Genomic DNA, 25740 nt, shown 5'->3' with positions numbered 1-25740 from the left:
AGAATCCATTGTTCACCTGGAGCAGATCTACAGTATAGCCAAGACTTTTGGACCTGAGAGCCCTGGATCGAGAGGATAGAGACAGGAACATCTGCAGGGATCTAGAGAGGCCTCACTGGATGTTCAGTCAGGGATATGGAGCCTTTAGATGAAGATCTGGGGTCATGGGACACAGCGCTGGGAAAGAAATACACATTCACCTGTGAACTCAAGCCATACAAGTGCTATATGTACATGCAGATATAACAGATAAAAAAAAAAATACTTTTTGTCCATTATGAAAATGTCACTTCCCCTAAAAGCACTTGATGATCACTAGCAATTACAAGCAGCAAATCTCATGCGTGTGATAAAAACCACATCTTGCCCAGATTCGAGTATGGTAATGTAAGCGCAAAAGCTGCACCCCTTGTTACATTTTTTAAAGGACTTTATAGTTTTATTCAGCAATGATGCATTAAACTCAAAAGTGAAAGTAAAGACATTTCTGTTTCAAATAAATGCTGCTCTTTTCCATGAAAATATTCAGCAGCACAAGTGTTTTCAACATGGATAATAATCAGAAATAAATTATGTTTTAAAAGAAAATAGTTATTTTAAATAATAATGATATTTCATAATATTACAATTTTTACTGTATTTTTGATCACATAAATGAAGCCTGGGTGAGCACTTCTTTAAAAAAAAAAAAAAAATGTTGGTTAAATTTATGTTATAATACTAGCAGTTGTAATTGACAAAAATGACTATACATTTTAATATTTATTACTGTAATCATTAATATGTACTACCAAAATCCCACATAACAGGTACACGGTACATAAATTTCATCACAAAACATTAAAACATTAACATTAAAATATATATTTGATATTTTACCATAGAATTTAGTGTATTGTCTTGTTATATCAAATTATAATTTTCACTGCAAATTATAAGAAATTAAATTTGCAATAGCAACATTGATCCCGGGTTCACCTGTCGAACTGGAGTCATAGCTCAGAACGGAGCACATAAAAACACATGGCATGTCTGACCTGAAGCACAAGACTGAAAGACAAGAAGTCAAACAAAAGCAATCATCTTTTGATTAAAGCTAAGCATCCCCACCTGCCGCAGCAGACCACGTCTTTCATCTAAATTCCAGAGCTCAGCGTCTGACCCCCGGTTTGTGTCTGTTATTTCCGGACAAAAGCACACAGAATCCTGGGATTGTTGTCTGTGCCCCCAGCGCAGTGGCGGCTGGAGGCAAACGTGACTCGGGCCTGAAGAACTCACCTTTCATTAAACCAGCAGAGCAACAGGACATACATCATACTGCATCTTCCTGCAAACAGAAGAACATTCAAGGGGAGCAAACGCAGGTGAATGGGGGGAAAAAAAATCTTGAATAAACATTTTGCTGTATATACATAAAAACTAATTTCTGTATCATGACTTCAGACAAACCAAACTAAGTTCAGAAAATGCACAAATCTGTAAAAAATAATTGTGACCCTGGAGCACAGAACCAGTCATAAGTCTCTGGGGTATATTTGTAGCAATAGCCGAAAATACATTGCATGGGTCAAAATTATAGATTTTTCTTTTATGCCAAAAATCATTAGGATATTAAATAAAGATCATGTTCCATGAAGATATTTTGTAGATTTCCTACTGTAAATATATCAAAACTTAATTTTTGATTAGTAATATGCATTGCTAAGAACTTCATTTGGACAACTTTAAAGGCAGTTTTCTCAATATTTAGATTTTTTTTTTTTTGCTCCCTCAGATTCCAGATTTTCAAATAGTTGTATCTCTGCCAAATATTGTCCTCCTAACAAACCATACATCAATGGAAAGATTATTTATTCAGCTTTCAGATGACATATAACTCTCAATTTCAAAAAATGTACCCTTATGACTGGTTTTGTGGTCCAGGGTCTCATATTAAAAGTTACATAAACCTCAAAAACAAATAAATAAATAATAATAACAAATAATAATAAAAAAAAAATATATAGCTGGAAGTCAAGAAATTATCAAGAGGTTCATTTATAAAAAAAAAAAAAATCTGGTGTTTGCAAGTGAAAATAGGCATATTTATACTTAAAAAAATAGATTAATAAATTAAAATAATAAAAAAAAAATAGTTCGGCATGATTAAGTTTTCAAGATCTGAATTGAACACTGAACATTATTTGGTGAGCACCACGGGAGCATTTCATGTGAACATGACGATTTCTGTCGCTGTAGGAAGGTGGAGAAGTTTACGATAATATTTACCCAGACTCTCCACGCAGTTAAGAGTTTAATTGAATTAAGCAGAAGCTTTAGTGGAGGATGAGGAGGTCGGGAGGCCAGTGCTGTCACATCAGCCTAACATAGAGAGAAGAGACTTCAGCTCATCATGATTCAGGCATATTTCTGTAATGATGTTGATCAGCATATGAAATAACCCTTTAAATGACATATTCATTTGTTTAGAAATGCAGCGACCATGCTTGAGTTATCAGTCATAAATCTGTTCTCCATCATTATTTTTTATCTGCATTGCTTTTCCTCAAACAAAAGAATGTTTCCTTTATCCAAGCTTGCAGTAATCCCAGCAGCACATAATGCATGTTTTAATAAGAGTCTGGATTCCACTCTGTCCCCTGCAGTATCTTCATCTGGATTTCCGTGTCGACCTGTTCTGTCTGAGGAGATTCTTAGTGGGATTTGGAGAAATTCAAACCATGTGGATGCTGATACCACAAGACCACAGGCTTTCTGTCTCTCACTCTCTCACAAACAGCGTTCCCAGCTCACCTGGAATCATATCAATCTTTCATTTGGATTTCTGAATTCCTTTTTCATGTCTCTCGTTTAAGTTAACAAATAACTTTAACCAAAAAATAAAATAAAAGAAAAACTTAATAAATAAAGATTATTTGTATTGTCCTACAAAACAGTGTGTGTGTGTGTGTTTTCCATCACATGAATAAATAATATTTTTATTGTAATATAATTATTATATTATTGTAAAATAAAGTTATAATTTATGTTATAATATTATAATGATATATTTTTATAATATTATAATAATATATTATAATAATTTATAATATAATATAAAAATAGTTAATTAAAATTTCACAATATTGCTGTATTTACTATATTTTTAATCAAACAAATGCAGCCTAATAATGTTTTTAATGAATTATTATAATTTTTTATTATATATATATATATATATATATATATATATATATATATATATATATATATATATATATATATATATATATATATATATAATTGTATTGCCTTCTGTCAGGGTATATAGTTAATAAAAACTAAAACAGGATCTTAAAAAAAAGAAAAAATACATTATTTGAAATAAAATTTACTAAAATTAAATATTAACAATATAATTTGCATTTAGTTATTTAGCAGACTTGTTTATTCAAAGCGACTTACAGATGATGACAATAGATGCAATCAAATGAACAGGTTATTTAAAATATATATTTTTTTTAAATAAACTTTTTATTTCAGCTATTCACCAAAGACAAATTTCTTATTTTTAATCAGTTTAACTTGATGTACTATAATAACAGGCAAAATAAAAAAGCTTAATAAAAAACATTTTTAACAGTATACAATAAATAAATAAATAAATAAATCAATCCCTTATACAATTATTATACATGCAAACAAATCACATGGAGGTATATGAGTGGTACTTGCCTAAGCAAAACTCAGTTTAATCTCATTTAATTTGCTTATATGAAAAGTCTTAGGTCTAGCAGTGAATAATTTCCCATATCTGCCTCCAAACATGATCTTTTCCACCTTGCAGCTTATTCTGACCAAATCAGATCTGTGTCTAAATACGTTTTTTTTCCCCCTTTGAAGATTTTTTACACCATAAAAGTCATTATATACAAGAGAATTTTCGTTTTTGCTTTCCCACTTTTATCAGTGATCGTCTCTTTGTAGATGTCCTACTAAAGGACTTCAAGCTGGAAGCCTCCATGTTGAGTTCAGTATCAACAGTCAACAGTTGTTTTCCCGCCGCAGATCCAAATCCTGCTTTTATTGCCGAATGCTCTTTAGACCTCAGGTGTTCATCACACAACTTTTCTGCCTTGATTCTTCTCCTCTCTCCCCAACTAATAACAAACCAATCAATACATAGAGCACATTTAATGTCTTCATTCTTCTGCGCTGCCTTGGGAGCCGACCTTTGCTGGCTTGATTCGCAAGTGCCTTAAGTGAAAAATTAGTTCAGTATTGCGGCGTGGCCTTTGTGTGGATTTGGGAAAGGTTGGCCGATTTGATAAGAATTCACAACAGTTTTTCCTCCACAAATCGTTGTTAATACGTTTTTGGCAGATCTTTCCGCTGAAGAGCGTCCGCACCTCTCAGATGGCTATTGATATTCTGCTGCTGGACTGAGGGAATTAATGAAGCTCACACAGTTAGACGCTCTGACGTTTCCCTGCGTTATCATTGGCAGAACGTTTGCTTTCCCATAATGTCATCCTGTGGCCTGTGAACCCATATTGATCTCACTGCTCAGTTCCGTCAGTCAAAAAGCAACCAAACAAAGTAACTCATGAAAGTTAGTTACTTAAGTCTGTAGAAGTGAAAAATTAAAGCAACCACAACAACTCTTCCTAAAGAGGCCAATAGACACACATTTTAGTATTTTTCATGCATTTGACTATTACCACTACTGTAGTTCATAAGCTTCAGCATTAAACTTTGGTGAGTAACATTCTGCACAACTTTACCTTAAGCGATGTTCACCTTTTGATTTTCACCTGCTGGATAATAAAAACTTATATGTATGCATGCATGCATGCATGTATATATATATATATATATATATATATATACATACATATATATATATATATATATATATATATATATATATATATATATATATATATATATATATATATATATATATATATATATATATATATATACATGCATGCATACATATAAGTTTTTATTATCCAGCAGGTGAAAATAAGAAAATCAAAAGGTGAACATCGAATAAATATTTAAAATTCTATAAATATATGATAAATAAAGATATGGAAAGAGCAATATAAATAAATTTTGTTGCACAAAATGATTAATACAAAAACTATTTTATTTTATTGAATATTATCGAATTGAATACAAACAGGTCAGTGGTTTTTTCAATCATTGTGCCAAAATGCTCTCTCCTGAATAGAAAAAATGCTCAAAATGCTCTCTCCCAAAATAGAGTTTTAGGTAAATAATATAAATAAAATTATAAATAATCTGGAATAATGGGACACTTGAGGACAATCAAACACTTTAAAGCCCAAAGCAAGTTTTACGCCTCACCTTTGCCCCCTAAATGAACCCAAGAAGGCCCTTCGAGCTCCCAGCTGATCCCGGCGCTCACAGACTCATTACAGGAGAGCAGGGATTTCTGGACGCTGCCCTGGCAACCGGGGATGGGAATGAGCATGAGAGCGAGACAGCGAGGCTGAGGAGGAACGGAGGGGGTCTGTGGTGTGGAGCCGCTTACACGCCGCCCGCGGACTATCCACATGCTTCTGTCGCGAGGAACTCCAGGAACGCCGCAGAAAAATGCCTGGAATTCCTGATGGGAGTCTGATCAAGCTCACAGCTAGAAAGGAAGTCCTGCTTATGAGGAGCTAGCCGAGCCTGTCTGAGTCTGCTGGCAGCACTCAAGCGTTTCTGCAGTGGTTAAAACACATTTTAAATTTAACTTTACAATGTTGCACAGAGTTAACACACAATAATATCTCATGCAAAAGTATTTGCCAGAACTATTAATATACAGTGGAAAGTAGCTTTTTCTCTTCTTGATTTTGAGGATTTATGTGTTCATATACAATATCAAAGTAAAGTGATTCTTTAAGGAGCTTTCCTGTCCCTTTAGATGTTTTTAAAGAAAGAAAGAAAGAAAGAAAGAAAGAAGAAGAAAAGAAGAAGAAGAAGAAGAAGACGGAAGAAGAAGAAGAAGAAGAAGAAGAAGAGCTTTCCTGTCCCTTTGGATGTTTTTAAAGAAAGAAAGAAAGAAAGAAAGGAATTTGGATGTTTTTACCAAAAGAAAAGAAAAGAAAAGAAAAGAAAAGAAAAGAAAAGAAAAAGAAAAGAAAAAAGAAAAGAAAAGAAAAGAAAAGAAAAGAAAAGAAAAGAAAAGAAAAATAAATAAATTTAAAAAAGTGATTAAATAAATTAGGTGATTTGTAAAGGGAACGTTCCTGTCCCTTTGGATGTTTAAAAAAAAAAGTAAGAAAGTAAATAAATAAATAAACAAACTCTGAGATTCTTAAGAGAACTTTCCTGTCTTTTTTGGGTGTTTAAAAATATATATATAAATAATACAAATAAATAAAAAGGAGATTAAATAAATTAGGTGATTTTTTAAAAGAAACATTCCTGTCACTTTGAGTTGTTTTTAAAGAAGGAATAAAAAAACATTTGGAAAAAAAAAAAAAAAATTAAATAATGAATTCCTATATACTAAATATTTTCCACATTTTAGAAAAATATTAAAATCACTAAAAGAAAATCTGGGAATCAAAACATGCAACGCACAAACACACACACTCACACACACACACACACACACACACACACACACACACACACACACACACACAAAAGTCTTATATTTGAGTTTTCTCTTTGCCTGTCGGAATGCTTTTAAACACTAAACTCGAAAAAGTCACATTGTATTTTTCTTTTTTTATTAATGACAAAGGCTATAAGTGAAACATTTCAATAATCTTTATAACTTCCAGAACTCAGGATCCACCCTAAAGCAGGTTTGTTTCTGAGTACTTGTAGAGTAAAATCAGCCTGCTATCTGTGAGCTAAATAATTTTCAGGCAAAAGACCATCTGATGACAAGCTCCATTAACAAATGTGCTTTAAACTGATGTCATGTGATGATAAGACACAAGTGCTGTTGACGAGTGTCTCTGTTAAAGTTGACTACAGATTGATCGTTTCCTGCAGGCGTGATGATTCTTCATGGATCTGAGGACAGGGGACTAGAAAAACAGATGCTGCCGTGAATAACTTCATGTCATCTAAAGCAGTTTTTGAATAGTCAATATGATGTTTGCCAGATAAACAATTTATATTCAATTAAAATACTATAATATTCTGCATTAACAACATTTCTAAGACAAACTTCACTATAATGTGTATGGTGAGGTAAATGGGAACACAAGATTGCAGATGGCGCTGTTAAACAGCGAGAGGAGCAATGACTGAACTGAATGAAGGATGTCCTCATGAATATTAATAAGCTCATGTCAGCCACTGGCATTCTGACTCTTTCATCTTTACATTAACTCTGATAGAAATAATTACAAGCTATCTGATTACACAGCAAACAGCAAATTACAGCAATTTACATTCTTATCCGTGAAGGAAGCTTAATATTTCATGAAATATGGCAATAATAAATAAAAAATGTATAGGAAATTGGTAAGATATATATATTTTAGAAAACAGAAATGAAATATTTCATAATTTATTTTATATTTGATGAAAAATTTTATATAAACAAAGAACAAATTTTAATATAAAGTAATAATCTAAATCTTGTATTAACTAAAGTATAGCTATATATATATATATACTGATTTACAAAAATGTAAAGTGGTAAAGTGGTAAAGTAAAAACAAATACTTTACATATTTACATTTAAAGGTTTGTGTGTGTGAGAATGTGTATAGCACAAATAAATAAATATAATTTTAAAAACGCTCTGAAAATGTATACAACTAGCTACAAGCTAAAAAATAAATCTTATGATTTTTGTTAAATGTATTTTAATATAAGCAATATTTGGCACTGCAGATTTACAAATGAGCATTTTAAAATGTAAAGTGGTCACATAAGATTTATAGCTTCAGGGGGAAAAATATATATATGAATGAACAACAAAAAAAAATATATATACAAGTATTTGAAATAATCTATAGTAGCTATAAGTTAAGAAAAAAATGACTTCAGTTTTAATGTAATTTAATATGGGAAAATATACAGCAGCAATATTTGGCACTGCTGATTTACAAATGATCATTATAAAATGTAAAGTAGTCACAAGATTTATTGCTTCAGAAAAAAAATTACTTTGTATGTTTACATCATTTGTGTTGGTGTTCAACACAAAGAAATAATTGTGTGTGTGTGTGTGCACACTATAAATATAATTCTTTTGTGAACACATTTCTCTGTCTATCTAGATCAGACAATTAGACACATGCCTGTGTGTGTGTGTATAATGTGTGTGCAGATAGAGGGAGGCTGTTGTTGCATGTATCTTGTGTTTGCAGATATTTTGCACATTGATTGTGTGTGTCGTTGGCAGGTGTGTTATTGTGGCATGATGTCGTGCCTCAGGCTGCAGTTTATTCACACAGTGACCCACTTATTGTGATTCAGGCGAGAAAAAGAAAAGAGGACAAAGATCTGCCATCATCATCACATCTGAACAGATGAGCTTCATCTGACATCTAATGACTCACAGCAGCTGCTGCAGTGTACTCTCAGCTAATAATACAGATGGACGGATTTTACTCCATTTACCTTATTATTGTGTGTGAGTTTCAGAAAAGATCTCTATAATGTCTCAGGATGAAGTCAAACGTTTTGAAAAATATTTTAAGTTAAAGCATATACTTTTCCTTGAACACGCACATTAATTTAAAGCTAAGATCTTAAATCTGAAAGTATGCAGTCGCTTCATTAGATTGGATCAAGAGAACATAAACATCTCAGAGCATCTCCTCTTTCACAGTCCCGCTGCCGAAACCACTAAGCATGCGCATGGACTCTCCGAATCATTTATGTCTATAAACGTGTAAACTGTGTGTCTAATGTTGCTCTTGACCCTTTGGAAACGTCTCTATCTGCCTCTGAGAGCCATAACAGCAGCACACTCAATGGCAGCGAGAGTGCAGCAGCGTCAGGTGTCTGATGCTTTTCAGCACTGTGTTTAGTCAAAGGCTTGTGTGTTTTTTAGCTGAACGTGTGTGTATGCATTTCTGTCCTCACCAAGTCCCACTGGACGGCCAAAGATTTGCACTGTAAAGCTGTAGACTGATGCACAATGATGTATGAGCGGCAGATGAAAAGCTGCACATTCATCAATGTCCGGCACACCAGCGCCCGTCTCTGAAAAATCATTAGAGGAGGCCGAACTAAAATATTTAGGGGAAAAAATGACATCCTCCACATATGATTATACAGATTTGGTTTTCTGCAAATGACTTATTCATTATTAAACAAAAAAAGTTATTTGATGGTTTTAGCTTCTCTTCTCAAGAACTAGTTGCATTGGGTTCAAGACTTGTTCTATTATTCTTCATACATACATTATTTAGGGTAAATCTCAAATATATATATCTCAGTTGTTTCTCTTAGATGGCAAATTGAAGTCCTAAAATGACTAAATCTAAAACTTAAATAAAAATAAATTAAATACAAAAAATATATACAAATACAAAAAGCTCTTTTAAAACATTAAAGAACACAAAAATATCATATAAATAATATTAAAATAACATTGTTCAGCTGATTCTTGAGATTTAGATCTTTTAAGAAATTAAAGATATCATATATATAATATTAATATTATTTTGATAACATTGTTTATAAATAATATTAAAATAACATTGTTCAGCTGATTCTTGAGAAAACTAAATATAATATGTATTCAATTCAAAAACTAAATATAAAAATGACAAAAGCACAAAATTACTAAAACTTAATATAGCATTATAATAAAAACTGAAGATATAAAATAAAAGCTAGTTCAAAATAGTAACTCTAATAATAATAATACTACAGTGTTCAGATGTTTCTCCTAAGAATAAGACCCCAGTATTATCACTAAATTAACATGACTGAAACTAAAATAAAACCAAATTAAAAATTAATAGAAATATAAATAAAATTAAGAAAGCACAAGAGAATTAGTTAAACGTAATCTAACATTATCACCATCTTAGTCACAGAAACGTCTCAAAGTCTCAAATCAAAAGTCAGAGATCACAAAATGAATTTTATATTTCCTCATCTTATTCTACCGATTCTACAAATTCAAGTAATTTAAGCTTCATTTTAAATACTCTTACTATACGATAACTACTCATTTCAGCAGAAACTTAAATTAATATTCATTAAATCTCCTGAGCTATGAAAGTGCAAACTCATTTCTCTCTGGGTGAGTCTGTCCATATTCATGTATCTGGGCGTGTGCAGGACCATCGCCCTCATTCAGACCGAGACTCTGGCAGACGTCTCTCTGATTAACCATGAATCGGTTCATCCAGCCCCTCGCTTTTCTTCTTTTAGGGGGTGGGACACGGAGACCCTCTGGTGTCGCCCCACACCTGCTGGTGCCCACCCTCATGCTTTTCATCAATCTCTGCTCAAACACCAATGAAAAAGAAGTTCATTTCCTACTTTGAAAGAATATACTTAAAGGAATAGCTCACCCAAAAATGAAAATTTGCTGCATATGTTCTCACCATCAGGCAATTCAAGATGTAGATGAGCATTGGAACAGATTTAGAGAAATAGCATTACATCACTTGCTCACCGATGGGTGCTCTGCAGTGAATGGGTGCCGTCAGAATGAGAGTCCAAACAGCTGATCACAATAATCCACAAGCAATCGTTTTTAACTTCAAACCGTTGCTCCTCTATCTATAATATTGCTTCCTCCAGTAAAAAGTAAACTTGTCTGAATCAGGAGAGAAATCTGCACAGATCAAGCACTGTTTACAAGCCAAAACTGTTCTAAACTAATATGTGGGTGGATTTTGATGTGAGAAATAACAGGAGATGGATTTTTTTTTTTTTTTGTTGTTATTATGGACTTGTGTTTTGGCCAAAAGTGATGGCTTGAAAATGCCTTAATTATGGATTTGTTTCTTACAAACACACACCACTTGGTTTCTCCAGATGTTAACTGATGAACTAGAGTGCTGTGGATTATTGTGATGTTTTTATCAGCTGTTTGGACTCTCATTCTGCCGGCACCCATTCACTGCAGAGCATCCATTGATGAGCAAGTGATTGAATAATAAATTACACCAAAACTGTTCTGCTGAAGAAACAAACTCATCTTGGATGGCCTGAGGGTGAGTACATTTTCAGCAAATTTTCATTTTGGGGTGAACTATTCCTACAAGTATTAGTATTACTACAAGTGCCCATTCAAAACAATTAAGTGACTTGCTCTCTGACTCAGTGACCGCTTTAAAGAAAGTCCAGGCCTGCTAAATTCAGACCTCATTTTTTCCACAACAAATAATAAGCAGCTGTGAAGGAAGCTGGCGGTCGAGATGTATGACTGTTTTTAATTGGAATTACACAAACACGCAAGGAATACTTCCAATACTGGCAAACAAGATCAGCCGTCTATCCCACAAGTCTTTGGGTTATGACGCTAAATATAATTGTGCTCCTGACAGAGCAGGAACAGACAATGGGATTGTCGGATACTGTGGGTCCAGCCGGGAAAGTGTTTAAATGTTATGAGAGAGCGAGGTGTGGTTCATCCGGGCAGACAGACGTAATCCTCCGCCTGAAATCAGAGCCGCGCATCTGAATCAGACGCACAAGCATTCTGGGATAGATGTGCTTCTCACCCTGACCTCAGCGTTCCTAAGTAAGACTGGTTAAATCAGATGGACATATGCAGACGATGCCGTGATCCAAGCTAATTTTACAAGCTAGGATCATGACAATCAGAGGAGCTTGTGCCCAACTCAGAGAATGAGGTCAGAAACAGGCTCCCTTTCAATTCATGAGTGTGAATTTAAATCCAATTGGCCAAAACGCACAGGAAGTTGAACTGGATTGACAGAAAGTGTGAATTTACTGAAAAGTCGGTCCAGAAAACTTGTTTATAATGTATAATACAATGTAGGCTACCATTCAAAAGTTTGGGGGTAGGTTTTATTTTTATTTGAAAGAAATTAATAATTCAGCAAGGATGCATTAAACTGATCAAATGTGACACTAAGGACAGTTCTGTCAGGATCATTATCGTCAAAATGATTGACACACTTAGCATACAATTTGGTTTGGCAGTATGGTTCTGTTCTGGGAAATAACTCACTGTCCATCCATGCAGCCTGTCATCAATGAGCCAGCAATAATAACCTCCAAGGGTATAAACAGAACAGAATGTACTTAATGATTTAAGTGTAGCACATTATTCAAAATAAAAGGAGTCTGATTCAACGAGGAATATCAGAAAGCCAAGTCCTGGGGCGAAAGGAGGAGCTGGGGGTGGAGGAGGGTAATTTGCTCCTGAGCAAGCGAAAAAACTGCTGAATAATACTGAATAGAGCTTCTATAGGAATTCTGCGATAGGTGTCGTATTCCTGATCAACTAACACTCATGTGACCTGCCAGAACTAATGCTATACGCTTAATTTCTAATGTTACAAAAGATTTCTATTTCAAATAAAAGTTGTTCTTTTAAGCGAATCCTGTAAAAAAGTAACAGTTTCCACACAAATATGAAGCAGCACAAATGTTTTCAACATTGATGATAATCAGAAATGTTTCTTGAGCAGTAAATCAGCATATTAGAATGATTTCTGCAGGATCATTTGACACTGAAGACTGGAGTAATGATGCTGAAAATACAAAATATATCCAAAGAGAAAACAGTTACTTTGAATTGTTATAATATTTCGCAATATTACTGTCTTTTTCTGAACTTTTTTAAATCAAATAAATACTTTGGTGAGCATTTCTGAATGTTCTCTGAAAACTCTAAATGTCCAGGTTTTTATTTTATTTTTTTATATATATATTTATTTATTTTTAATTCTTGCTTACACAAACATCAAGGAAACATTCCATTTTATAATTTTGCAAACATTATGGGAATGTTACTTTTGAATGTTCTTTGAATATTCTGAACAAACATTATGTTAACATTACTGTAAGAATTTTTGTTTATAACTTGGAGAGAACCTTGCCAGACTTCAAAAATGCTTCTCCTGCCATATTTTTTTTTTTTTTTTTTTTTTAACATTTTCAATTTGTGGTACTTTGTGGATTTGGCACTTAATATCCACATTTTTGTTGTAATAAAAAATTACACCTGTAGGAAAGAAAGAAAATCAAATGTGAGAGCTACAGTATAGGGACGGGTTAAGTCCAGAATATTGTCACAAAATTCTTGTCGTCACAAAGTTTCCATAACTTCTGTTTGACTCTCAGCTGCCACTTGCTCTTTTGTTCTTCTTGTTAATTAGTTTATTGTTTTAAAATGCAGACGGGCTTAGTGTGGACGTGAGGCTGGCTCTGAAACTCAACCCAGAGCCAGACATCCCACATTCATGAGGTTAAAGCTGGATGACATCATTCCTGAGGCTGAACCTTCAACATGTCTGACACCTGTCCTCAACACATTAGTTAGTGAGAGAGATGTTCGTCAGCGGCCTGACATGGAAACAGTTTTAAATAACTTGTTTAGACAGCAATCAAGAAATCTGAAATCTAAAAAACTAAAACAGTATAGGCTTCTAATAACACAGAATTCCATCATTCATTCACCCTCGTGATATTTCAATTCTTGTATGGCTTTCTTTTTTTTTTTTTTTCTTTTTTTTGGAGATTTAGAAGAATTTTCACATGGCACACACACACACAAAAAAATCACCCTCTATTTTCTAAATGCATATTATAGATATTAATGTGAACATTTCATCTGTACATGCATTTTTGACCTCCCAGTGATAAATCAATATGTCTACCTTGATCCTCCGGTGAAATTGCCAGATTTTATCTGGTTAAATATTCAGGATTTCTACAATCAGGGTTCCCAGATCTATGCATAAGAACTAGTCTAATGGCCCAAAACTGTGACCCTATCACAAATATTAAAATTTGAAATATGCCACTACCATGCCTAAAATACATATTTTACAGTCACTGTTAAGCAGCATTATACACAATTCCAACATGAAAATGACTGTATAGTAATTATAAACAAAGTATGTTTTCATAAAGAATCTCACAGGCTCCCTACCAGTGCCCTTCTCTCACAAAACATCAATATAAAATATTTCAATACAAGCAATGTCAAAATTTTAGCCCGCGGGGGGAATAATCAGTCTGCGGCATGTTTAAAAGTACCCCAACTCGATTTATTATTACAGTTTTTATTAAAATTTAAAATTACATTTTATTTTAATATTTTCTTTTTACATTTCATTGAAGGTTTTAGTAATTTTGTCCTATTTATTTGTTTATAGTCTATATAGTTTCTTACTAGCATTACATTTTTTTTTTTTTTTGTATACTTCAAGTAAGATTAAACAAAAATGAGATATGTTGCTTTGGCAATTAGCTGAAATAAAATAGGATAGATTTTTGGGATTTTATTTAAGTTATTTTTTATTTTATTTCAAGTAATGAAAATGTCTCTTTATGGTTTCAGTTTTACAGTTAACACTTATATCCCTTATAAGGTTCATTCTCAGTGGTCTATATAGGATCCTACAGTAATAATTGAACCTTGACAGTGAGTAAAACTGACAATCAAGGTGCAAACTAAGATTTCATTTGCTTTCAAAAGAGAAAAACCAGAGATGCAGCGCTGAGATGTTATATCTCAACATAACAACACATTGTAAAAATGCCCAGTGTTAATGTCTTGAGGAAATTTAAAAGATATTGCATGCAAAGTGAGTTATTGTGGGAATGTCACTGAATCAAAGGTTACTGTGACATTTCCTTTTACTGGAGGAAACGGTCATGTTGCGAGCAAAAGAGGGCCACTTTCATTAATCACACTGACCACATGTGAGAATATCAGACGGGCGGTACACTGGTCACACCAGGCCTCTGCCAGCGGACACATTAAACCGCTTTTACACAAGTGTTTAAGAGGACGGATGTAAGACAGATCTGGGTTTTCTCAACAATAAAGTCTGAGTCTGCTTCATAAAGCCACAGTCCGTGCAGCACCCACATACACGCTGATATTGCCTCATACAGTCAAACTCTTTCACCTTTGAATCACAATGGAGAGGCCAATATGTAGTGCACAAAACCTCCCAATGCGTAACCTGACTGAGGTATGCAAATGAAGAAATGCATTTTTAAAAGAATAAACTCAATAATGGAAAGCAGTTAAACCAAAAATGTACTCACCCTCACATCATTCCAAACATGCATGGCTTTGTTTCTCTGTGTAAAAAAATAGAGTAGCAACATTTTTGGTTTTATTTAACTTATGAGTCAAATTAAAAACAAACACATCACCTAAAAAATAATGTAATAAACATTCATTTACAACATGAGTGCAATAAGTAAAATAAAACCCTGATGTACATAACTGATAAAAAAGCAATCACAATCAATTACAACTAAATCTAAAAAAAAAACTAAATCAAACAGTATTTTACTGTAAAGTTACATGAATGTCACATTTTTTTAACGTAGGCCTAGCATTTTTACAGTTTTTTTTTTAAATTACAATAATTTTTTACAGTCTTATTATTTTTGAAAACCTTGAAATCAGATTGTAATAAGCCACATCCATCATTATTGTTTGTGAGGTCTGAGGTACTGTAAGAAAGACAAAAGAAGTCCAATGATTCCAGGCTACTTCAGATTAATTAAAGACTGGAATAGGCTACATTTACTTCACTTAATGGTGGAGTACTGTCCCCGAAGAGAAGAAACCATTGAATAAAGTCATTATTTTTGTTTTCTTTGTGCACAAAAAGTATTCTCATAGCTTCGTAAAATTACAGTTGAACCACTGATGTCACATGGACCGTTTATCGACATCCTTACTATGTTTCTGTGCCTTGATCGTAGTACCCTTGCTTTCTAAGGAGTGGCAGAAAGCTCTCAGATTTCATCAAAAATAACTTAATTTGTGTTCCGAAGATGAATGAAGGTCTTACAGGTTCAGAACGACATAAGGGTGAGTAATTTGACAAAGGAGACTGAGTTTTTTTTTGTCCAGACTGTAAACCAGGGCAAAAATCTTGGTAAAAGTCATGTAGAGTATTCCAGGCTTTAGAAGCACTGAGCGTTTGACCGTTTCCACTGGCCTGGAGCAGAAAATGATGGTTCCAGACCAGTCTTATGATAGCCTTAAGAAAAACAAATCCCCAGTAACCACAAACATTACGTCCAAAATGCATGCTGCAGCTCTATAATGGGTGGAAATACCCTCACATGCAATTACCACACATGAAAAGCGACAAAGAAATTTCTATTTTAGCTCAATCATGCTACATGACAAAATACAGGGGTGAAGGTTTCAGAGCTAATGACATGCAGCTGTTCAGACGAACTGAGCTGAAAAACAGTTGTTATTAATTTGTTATTGTTGTTAACAGTTGTTTTTTTTCTGTTATTGTCATTTCAAGCACAATGGTGAGTCATTTGTGTAAAACTCAGTGCAGCATAATATACTGTAGTTGCTAGGATGCTCTGGGTGGTTTTAAGGTGGTCCATTCTCAGGATCCTCAAGTCATTTGTGGTCTGTTAAAATGGCTCTGGTATTCAAAATAGTTTAGGAAAACAGTGCAGCATAAGTTTTAGGTTTAATGCATGAGCAACAGCAATAGTGATGCTTGCCTTTGTCAAACTGATCAAAGTTTGCCCTTAAACCCACGGCCTAACCTTAACCTCCACTTGATGTTTTAGCCCAGCGCTCACTCTCACTCTCAACGCCCTCAGGGAAACCATGCCCTCACCACAGCTTTCACATGAAATGTGAAAAATGCCATTAGGGTGAGACAATAATATCCTAATGGGCTTGATCTCGGTGAAGGAGAGTGACTTTTTTTCGCGGTTTTTGAAGCCAGCATGATTTGAAAACTAAGAGAAGTTAAAAAAAAATTATAAATAAAAGAATTATGTCCATTTCATTTTTAAATTACTTGTTCTAATTTTAAAAAATGAATTTATTCTAATCTAAAACACATTTCACAGTAAAAATATTATATAAAAAGGTTTATTTTACATTTATGCATTTGATAAATGCTTAAGTGACTTGCATTGCATTTGCACTACTGGTAAAAAGTTTGGAATAATTAAATTATTATTATTATTATTATTTAGTTTTTTGGTTTTTGAGCATATTAGAATGATTTCTGAAGATCATGTCACACTGAAGACAGGAGTAATTATGTTGAGAATTCAGCTTTGCATCACAGAAATTAATTACATTTTAACAAACATTAAAATAGAAAACAGTTATTTTAATTGCAATAATATTTCAGAATTGTTACCGTATTTTTATCACATAAATGCAGTGAGCATGAGAGACTATTAAGATTATTAAAGACTATTAAAAATATATAGAAATCTTAATTAAAATTCAGTAGTGTATTTTGTACTATTTTCTAAGAATCAAAGTTTAAGCAATGGGAGTGCTGTAATTTAATAATATCAAATATAATTTCACATAATTTCTATTTTAAAAAGTATTATAAGTGGCGAGCATTGTTAATATCATTGCTTTGCAGAGTGTCAGTGAATACAGCTTAGTTTTTGCTCTAGTCTAAAAATCTAGATTATGTATAATGTATGCATTTAATTAAATCTGCAATGTACTATTTAATTCACCTACGTACTGTATACAAAAACAATCAGAGTCTCTCACACATGCTATTAAGGATAAGGGCATTGTGTAAACTATTCTCGTAATATACAGCGCTCTTCTTCTCTGTGTGTTCTGTAGATCTGGCTGATATGAGAAATTAAAAATCACATATAAAGCAGGTTGTTAAAGTTATGATAGCTCCATATTGTGCTAAAGCAAACAGCTCTCGGGGGAAAACCCAACAAGCTCTCTGCGTGTAATCTCCCGTTATAGCTTTATGGACGGAGGGTCGGTCCTTCCAACCGGAGTTTCATAACAAGCGAGCAAATAATCGTACAGATCTCTCACAACACAGTTTACAGATCTGTGCTGAAGCTATGTAAACTACAGAGAGTAGGCCTACACACTTTGCTCAGTGTGATATGGAGCTGAAACACGATTACTTCACACGTGGCTGCATCTGATGGAGATGAGGTATTACTTACTTAACGTTTCTGTGCTGTGCTGACTGCAAAAATAAAGAAATGAGGACAAATTAAGATGTACATTTACATTTATGCATTTGGGAGATGCTCTTAACTAATGCAACTTGCATTGCATTCATGCAGCTGGAAATCAAACCTATGACCTATTTCATCAAAATAACAGCAACATATCTAGGTTGTTCACATTTTTCTTCATTATTATTTTTTTTTTATTTACATATACATGTTCTTCTGCTCATATATATATATATATATATGTGTGTGTGTGTGTGTGTGTATATGTATTTATTTCAATCTTCACTTTTAGTGAATTCTGAGTAAATATAATAAATTAAACTATATGCATTTTTATTTATTTATTAATATACATATGTATATTTATTTATATTGTTTCTATACTAACATTTGTGCTTTTGAATATAGAATTGATTATGTTTTTATTTATTTAATGAATTAAATAGAATTGATTATGTTTTTATTTATTTAATGAATTAAAATATATATATATATATATATATATACAGTATGTGTATATATATATATATATATATATATATATATATATATGTGTGTGTGTGTGTGTGTGTGTGTGTTTGTGTGTGTGTGTGTATACATATATATACAAACCTGATTCCTAAAAAGTTGGGACACTGTACAAATTGTGAATAAAAACAGAATGCAATGATGTCGAAGTTTAAAATTTCTATATTTTATTCAGAATACAACATAGATGACATATCAAATGTTTAAACTGAGAAAATGTATCATTTTATGGGAAAAATAAGTTGATTTTAAATTTCATGGCATCGACACATCTCCAAAAAATTGGGACAAGGCCATGTTTACCACTGTGTGGCATCCCCTCTTCTTTTTATAACAGTCTGCAAACGTCTGGGGACTGAGGAGACAAGTTGCTCAAGTTTAGGAATAGGAATGTTGTCCCATTCCTGTCTAATACAGGCTTCTAGTTGCTCAACTGTCTTAGGTCTTCTTTGTTGCATCTTCCTCTTTATGATGCTCCAAATGTTTTCTATGGGTGAAAGATCTGGACTGCAGGCTGGCCATTTCAGTATCCGGATCCTTCTTCTACGCAGCCATGATGTTGTAATTGATGCAGTATGTGGTCTGGCATTGTCATGTTGGAAAATGCAAGGTCTTCCCTGAAGGAGACAACATCTGGATGGTAGCATATGTTGTTCTAGAACTTGGATATACCTTTCAGCATTGATGGTGCCTTTCCAGATGTGTAAGCTGCCCATGCCACACGCACTCATGCAACTCCATACCATCAGAGATGCAGGCTTCTGAACTGAGCGCTGATAACAACTTGGCTTGTCCTTGTCCTCTTTAGGCCGGATGACATGGTGTCCCAGTTTTCCAAAAAGAACTTCAAATTTTGGTTCGTCTGACCACAGAACAGTTTTCCACTTTGCCACAGTCCATTTTAAATGAGCCTTGGCCCAGAGAAAACACCTGCACTTCTGGATCATGTTTAGATATGGCTTCTTTTTTGACCTATAGAGTTTTAGCCGGCAACGGTGAATGGCACGGTGGATTGTGTTCACCGACAATGTTTTCTGGAAGTATTCCTGAGTCCATGTTGTGATTTCCATTACAGTAGCATTCCTGTATGGGATGCAGTGCCGTCTAAGAGCCCGAAGATCACGGGCATCCAGTATGGTTTTCCAGCCTTGACCCTTACGCACAGAGATTGTTCCAGATTCTCTGAATCTTTGGATGATATTATGCACTGTAGATGATGATAACTTCAAAATCTTTGCAATTTTTCTCTGAGAAGCTCCTTTCTGATATTGCTCCACTATTTTTCGCTGCAGCATTGGGGGAATTGGTGATCCTCTGCCCATCTTGACTTCTGAGAGACACTGCCACTCTGAGAGGCTCTTTTTATTCCCAATCATGTTACCAATTGATCTAATGAGTTGCAAATTGGTCCTCCAGCTGTTCCTTATTTGTACATTTAACTTTTCCGGCCTCTTATTGCTACCTGTCCCAACTTTTTTGGAATGTGTAGGTCTCGTGAAATCCAAAATGAGCCAATATTTGGCATGACATTTCAAAATGTCTCACTTTCAACATTTGATATGTTATCTATATTCTATTGTGAATTATTATTATAATTATTATTATTGATGACAATCATTATTATTTTGTATTATTTTTAATATTATTTATTTTTAAATTGATCAAAAGTGACTGAAAATACATTTATAAAAAAAATTCAAATAATTGCTGATTTTTAAAAAACTTTATATTCATTAGGGAATCCTGAAAATAAAATTGTATCTTGGTTTCCACAAAAATTTGAAAAAGCACAACTGTTTTCAACATGGATAATAATAATATTAAGGCCTTTTTCCTAAGCAGCAAGTCAGCAAATGTTAAACAAACAAAATGTTATAAGAGCCATCATGTATTCTTCAAAGAATAACCCACAGCGGGTGGAACTGAACTTGGCAGGGCAATTTGTAGTGAAATACAGGAAACTCTCCAAAAGACAAACTGTCTGATGATACCAGTATTTATGTCAGGGGTGGTAAAATGCTCATAAATCGCACCTTCACAGTTCGGACTACATGTCAAAAACTTTTACAAAAATCCTTGAGTAAACAGCTATCTTTGAATCTAACCCTCAAGCAAAAGAATATACTGTAACTGCCTAAAGTGAGCTTCAAGAAGTACAGTAATATACTGTAGTAGTATAATGATTAGCAGACTCCCAGCAAGACATCAGGCTCTCGGTAGCTTCTCAGGTCACTGATGGACCGCTTCTTCTGCTCAGGAGAAAGGTGGCTGTCGCTAGGAGCGAGGTTAGGGCACGACTCGCAGCACAGGGGTCATCAGCAAGGCGTGAGGCGCCTCGGGTCCCGACATCCAACCCTTTAACCCTTCCCAGCATTCCACAGACTGATGATACCAAATATCAACATCCAAACACATCAGCAATTGATGATCAATACAGAACAATTAGTCTATTTGATATCTTGTCTCTGATTATGAGGGTCCTGTTCATTACTAGGAGGGAAAAACATTTAGGCAGCAGATGCAAATTTTTTATTCATGGGAATAGCCGATAACTGTACTCACCTTTTTCCATCTCTTTACATCCAATATGGCCTTTATTTAATTATTCTTTATTTAAATATTTAACTATTCTTCAGCTGGATACGTTGGCAAGTCTGTAATTTTGTTGTACTGTATGTAAGTTCAATGACAATAAAACAAATTCTGAATCTGAATCACTTTCTATATTCAAATATTGTTAGTGTATGAATATTGTATTGAATGAATATTGTATAAAATGCAGATTTGTATTGAATGAATATTGTATAAAATGCTGATTTTTATTAGCATTTCTCATTTCATTTATTAAATTAAATCACATTTTATTACATGAAGTACCATTTAAAGTTTTTTATTTTTTTTGGGAAGAAATTATTATTATTATTATTATTATTATTATTATTATTATAAATTATTAAATTTTTTTTTTTTTTTTATTTTATTATTATTATTATTATTATATTCACTAATATTGCATTATGTTAATATAATATATAATATATACAATATAATATTTTATTATTAAATTGGTCAAAACTAAAAGTGCAAACATTTACATTGTTGCAAAAAATATAAATATTCATATTATATTATACTGTTAATGATCAGTATGGATAGTCCTATCTTTGTACATAATATAATATATAAAGATAAATAAATATAAAGTAATAACATATTTAAGAAATCTAAAAAAAAGAAAGAAATAAAAATAATATTTAAATTCCAAAAGTATTTATTTAAATTAATAAAATTAAATAAAATTAAAATAAAATAAGAATTTTATTCAGCAAGGATGCATTAAATTTATTAAAAGTAACAGTTTGCATTTTAAATGTTACAAAAATATATTTTATTTCAAATCAATTTGAATATATATATATATATATTTAATATATATTATAATATATATATATATATTATATATATCAATATATGATATATATATATATATATATATATATATATATATTCATTCAATATATATAATATTCAGAAATGTTTCTTTGGCAGCAAATCAGCACATCAAAATGATTTCTGAAGGATCATGTGACACTGAAGACTAGAGTAATGATGCTGAAAATTCAGCTTTGATCACAGGAATAAATTACATTTTAACATATATTCACACTGAAAACAGTTTTTTTAAATTGTAATAATATTTCACAATATCCCCATGTTTTACTGTATTTGTCATCAATTAAATGCATGATACAAATTATCATTTTAACCAACCTCAAACTTTTGATCAGTAGTCTATCAGTGTCTTTTTAGCATCATTGTGACTCTATAAGTGCAAGTTTTCAAACCAGGTTTTTGAACAAGTGTTAATTTGATTAATTCTACATAGTCAGGGTAAGGCCTGAATGCAAGTATTTACTTATACACTAAAATGTGTAACTTGACAGGACAAATATCTGAACTGTTAAACCCAGATTATGGATTTAGCTATGAACATATTGACTGTTTAACTCACTTTTACTGACTTGTTCTGCAAGAATCTCTTCAAATGTTGCTCCACCTTGACATTAGTTGACCTGAAAGAGAAAATGGACCATAAAATAAAATAATTCATGTAGAGCATGCTTCAGGCTTTCTGTAGGTACCTAATAAAATTACCTAAAAATACCTAAGGCACCTAATAAAACTCTTTAGATTATATAGGCTGCACAAAAACACAGGAAAGGTGATCAGATCACAATATAGCATACGATTGCATGAGCAAAAACATCATTTCAGGCGGCTGAGGGTGAAAGTGCAGGTAGGATACTGTAACATACTGTCTGTCCTCTCCAAATAACCAGTAATCTCTCTCATACAAAGACTCTGCTGTCGCTCTGTTAGCATTTCCCGGGCAGCCAGGTTTAACTTTTCACACTTTGGTTCTCTTTCTCATTCCAAACTTAATTAAAAGATGAACTTCGCTGGAAAACGCGTAGAGTACCGTCCGGCCAAAAAAACTGAAATGTTTTTATAAAATGAAACAAACACTTCATGAAGCTCGTTTACTGAGCAGAGTGCTGAAATTACAGAGTCAATCTAAAAATAATATTCCAATACTGATACCTTCTAGTATTTATTGTTCTAATTCAAAAGAAAGAAAGAAATTACGTTTTGCCCTAAAGAAAATAAATGACTTTTTTTAGGACTATTAAGATTTTTTTTACTGCAACGTGACATTATTTTCATGAAAATTAAACACATTTCTAAACACAATTCTTATTACCAAAATGAAATAACTTGCCTTCTCATTACTGTAATGCAATATATAAAGAAAGAATAAAGAAAGGAAGGAAGAAAGTTACAGCATTAACTACATTTAATTGCTGATTTTAATTTTAATTAAAAAGCATCGTATTACACTCAAGTCATTTCTGAGGATCTAATGAGAAACATCATAATAATAAGAATTTTATAATATTGATAACATCCTGACATAAAGATGTGAAGAATATTTTCTCATAAAACTGAATTAATGTCACAATGCAAAACATAGTCCTAAAATATACTTAATTTTCTCAATGTTTTTAATTTTCAAATTTTGCAAGATTAATTTTTATTGTCTTTTAGTCATGTGAGCGAATGAAAAATTAGCTGTTCCATTTTTTTGTCAGTAATGTTAATATGCTAATAGCTGCGTATCATAAATCAAATTAATTTTTTTCTTATGACAAAATAAAAATAATTTAAACGTAAACATCACAGCGTTATGAAACATTACACAAATCTGCCAATGGCTAATATCAGCTCTTTGTGTTCTGGTCTCTTGGGAAGGGCAGCTCTGAGTGTATTTGATTAAAGCAGCGGGTGTCGTTGGTCTAACCTGATGAAAGGCTGTTTGAGGTCAAAGGTCGAGACTCTCACCATTAGCATGTCACTTGCCCTCAGGCCTGTAAACGGTAGTTGCTACAGTTAGCTGACCAAACACGGCTGAAACAGCACAGCATCCTGTTCCTCAAACCGTCCTCATAATCATCCTCACGGAGAGTTATAATGGATGGAGGAACAGCAGATTTCATTATCAACTGGATTTGTATAACTTTATCAAACAGAAATTAATGTTTCAGAGTGATTCAAACCAACTAACACCAAAAAAGTTCATCTGATCCATTTCTGACACTTCCTGTTGTTTGTGCTATAGTTTTCCCTCCAAAATGATGTCACTTCCTATAAGATGATGTCATCAACAGGAGCTGGCATTAAAGGGATCCAACAAAATGAAATGTGATACTTAGAACTTTTAATTGATTGAATTAAAACTATATCCCCAATAAATCTCATGTTTAAAGAATTTTGATTAAAAAAATTAATAATCCTGGAATACTTCTAAATTAATTGCCAGTTTTTCGTGTTGAACGTGAGTGCAGCACCATGACAAAAACAAAGCAGAGAAATACACCTGTGTTCAATTTAATGTGGTAATGATAATATTTTAACCTATATATTAAGACATTAAAATGTTTATTATTATTTACAGCTGTATTGTTCATAAATTTTGAGCTCAAAAACAAAATTTTTTTTTTTTTTTTTTGAGATTATTAAAGTTTAACCAATTTTCATGTTTAGTTCAATCAGGACCACTTCCGTCAAGTATATTTATAACAATTATATTGCATACAGTTAGTGTTGGCGGTATGGTTATGTTCTGGGCAAGACTCCACACGCCTGTCCATGCAGCCATGCTTGGACAGAGCGGGGAGGACAGCAAGACAAACCCCCCTGGGGTACAGAACAGAACCGTTATATGCATACATAATTACAATTCACAATTACATGAGTTGTAAACGAAATGTGACAGAGACTGCTTCCAATGAAGAGACTGTAAAGAAAGAACAAAGTTAGATTGGAGGAGGGAGTTAATTGCAAGCAGTGATGCGACAGAAGAGACGCTGAAGAATGGGAATTTAAATAGACCGCATGTGATAGGTTTCAAGACTGGATTGGTACACGTCAGGAACAGCTGACTGTCGGCTGATGCAAGCGTGACTAACGTGGCCTGACTGAACTAACGCGATGCTGAATTTCAGTGTGTTGTACTACATGCTGTTTCCTTTTAATAGTTTCTGAAATTAAACTTGCAATTTCTAATGAAAATTGAAAAGTAAGTCTACACCAACTTTTTGTCAGTGTAAGAGTCTTATAAGATTACATGAGTGTATTTTGCCGTGTTGCACTGACAGATTGTTTCACTTGTCTAAAACATAAACCTCATAAACTGTATTATTTTATTATTTTTATTTTCTAACAGTTGTTTTTGCAGTGCATTGCGAAATACACTGTCAGACAAAATCTGTAAAGAAATGGAAAAAGTCCTGACAGAATATCCTCAACCCTAAAACACAATAACTGCAGTAAAAAAAAAAAAAAAACAATATGGAAAATGCTTTCATATTAACACCGTGACTTTTCTGTAAGTGAGTGTAAAGTTAGAGTTTTGGGCCTTCAGCATCCGTTTTCAAAACTCATGGTCTCAAGAGGTCTTTTGAACTCAAGAGGTCAAAAGATCAAGTTTGTTTTTGTTCACTCTCTTTAGCTGCCATTTATTTTCTCGCCCGGACGCCTCCCATAGTTCAG

General features: G+C 33.1%; 1 long non-coding RNA gene across 1 annotated transcript; it reads right to left on the bottom strand.

Moving 5' to 3' along the window:
• Positions 1–5414: 5414 nt before the first annotated feature.
• LOC122137382 lies at positions 5415–24302 on the bottom strand. Its single transcript, XR_006154809.1, has 3 exons — positions 24031–24302; positions 22643–22703; positions 5415–5715 (listed from the first exon to the last, which is right to left on the bottom strand). It is a non-coding gene; the product is annotated as an uncharacterized LOC122137382 (long non-coding RNA).
• Between the last annotated feature and the right edge of the window lie 1438 nt (positions 24303–25740).

The sequence above is a fragment of the Cyprinus carpio genome, chromosome B5, assembly GCF_018340385.1.
Source record: "Cyprinus carpio isolate SPL01 chromosome B5, ASM1834038v1, whole genome shotgun sequence".
In the NCBI taxonomy this organism is placed as follows: Eukaryota; Metazoa; Chordata; class Actinopteri; order Cypriniformes; family Cyprinidae; genus Cyprinus; species Cyprinus carpio.
The sequence above is the reverse complement of the archived record's forward strand: the minus strand, read 5'-3'. Positions and strand labels throughout refer to the sequence as shown.